We start from the raw sequence: 1,720 nt of genomic DNA, 5'->3' as shown, positions 1-1,720 counted from the left end.
TCCATGTCTGTCATGTGGCTGCTATAACTCCAGTGCCAACCAAGGTGCGTTGCACATAATGGGTGCTCGAAAAGTATTTCGTAAAGAGATATGAATAAAGATCCTATACTGAAGCAGTGGAGGATAGTAGAACCATATAAGTTTTAGATATGGGTTCAAATCTCAGTTTTCCAAATTATTATGTATGTGATCTAAAGCAAGTTGTTTAACAAACTCATTTTTTCTTGTAAGTGGAAATATCTATTTCATTAGGATTATGAGAATTTATCAAGATAATAGTTTATTAAAACTCCTCCTGAGTGTATAGTGGGTATCAGGGACTGTGTTTCAAAATATAGGTCTTTAAAAGTTGAGGGGATTGCAATTCCTGTTCTTAAGAAAGTTCCATATAATAATAACACAGGTCACAGAATATGGACATGTTATGGGTGTTCAGAGTAGGGAGAGATGACTGTATTTGAGGGAATCAGGAAACGAGTTGACATATGAAATAGTCCTTGAAGGAGAATTAGGATTTCAACAGTTGAAATGTGAGGCATGTCCAGATTAAACAGAGAACATAAACAGGGAGCAAAAAGGTACTGAGTGTGACTGAAAAAAGGTCAGTTACTCTTTTGGCTGAAATGTAGGGTTGACACAGGAAGTAGTGAGAGATAAACAAGAAATGTGGGGTAGGGCCATATTGGGGTTGCCAATTTCTTTAATTCAATAGACAATGAGCAACTCTTGGTAATTTGGGGGCAGGCCAACGCAATAATAGGATTGGAAGGTGGAAGCACCTAAGCGTGGAGAGACCAGTTAGGAGAGGCTATTGCATAATTTCAGGCAAAAGATAATAAAGGTCTGCAGCAGGGAGGGGTCAGAGGGAAAGCAGACACGACAAAGGAGACACATTTCAGAGCGAAGCGACAGTCTGTGCCTAGTGCCTTGTGCTGTAGGGAGAGAGGGAGAGAAGGGGGGAAGAGGAGGAGGGAGAGAGGGAGGGAGAGAGAAACCCCATGACTGGAGCCATTTACACTATTTACAGGAATGGGTAAATCACAGGGAAGTGTCGGTTTGGGTTTCGGAAATGGGTCAGCTTGAGGTTTGGGAGTGCTTCTTGCTGCCACCTTCCCTTTTGTACATCCTGGTTTTCAGGGCCACCTCCACCTCTCTCCACTAAGTAATTGTGCATTCTATCCTTGACCTGACCCTGCGTTTATCTTCACGCCCCAATTCTGCTCCCTACTACTCCTGGCCATTGTACTCTCACAGCCACAATGACCCCAGCTCAGGTCCTGGGCTGTAGGACACTCCACCCGCCAGATCCCCTATCGTCTTCGCCTAGGCAGCTTCCATGCTTGCGCCCCCACGGCTCTGTGACCAATAGGCAGGCCCTAGTGCTGGGATTCTACTGGCTATTGGTTGGCTGAGCCATGGTGAGAGATGGTGCGGTGCCCGTTCTCAGCACGGGTGAGAGCTGTGGGCGGTTGTTAAGGCGACCGTTCGTGACGTAGCGCCGTCAGGCCGAGCAAGCACCAGATGATTGGCTAGGCGATCGGACGATCCTTCCTTATTGGTCACAGGCTCGTCCGGCTCCGAGCGTGCGTAGAAGCAAAGGTTTCTTCCGCTCCGCGTCTTCGTTGACTGGAGACGCGCGGAGCGCCAGCTCCCGGGGACTGTGGCCTCTGGTGAGATCGGGAGGTGAGGAGGGCGGCGGTGGGCGGGAGCGGGTTAGGGT

At 48.0% G+C, this 1,720-nt stretch overlaps 1 protein-coding gene across 1 annotated transcript in view; it reads left to right on the top strand.

The window, feature by feature from the left end:
- Positions 1-1,611: 1,611 nt before the first annotated feature.
- HMGCR (3-hydroxy-3-methylglutaryl-CoA reductase) overlaps positions 1,612-1,720 on the top strand; it is a 21,094-nt gene continuing 20,985 nt past the window's right edge. Inside the window, exon 1 of the mRNA XM_007461607.1 lies at positions 1,612-1,683. The gene's annotated coding sequence lies outside the window, so the exon portion shown is untranslated. The remainder of the gene's footprint in view (positions 1,684-1,720) is intronic.

The sequence above is a fragment of the Lipotes vexillifer genome, unplaced genomic scaffold (assembly GCF_000442215.2).
Source record: "Lipotes vexillifer unplaced genomic scaffold, Lipotes_vexillifer_v1.1 scaffold779, whole genome shotgun sequence".
Taxonomy (NCBI): Eukaryota; Metazoa; Chordata; class Mammalia; order Artiodactyla; family Lipotidae; genus Lipotes; species Lipotes vexillifer.
This window is presented reverse-complemented; position numbering and strand designations above follow the sequence as displayed.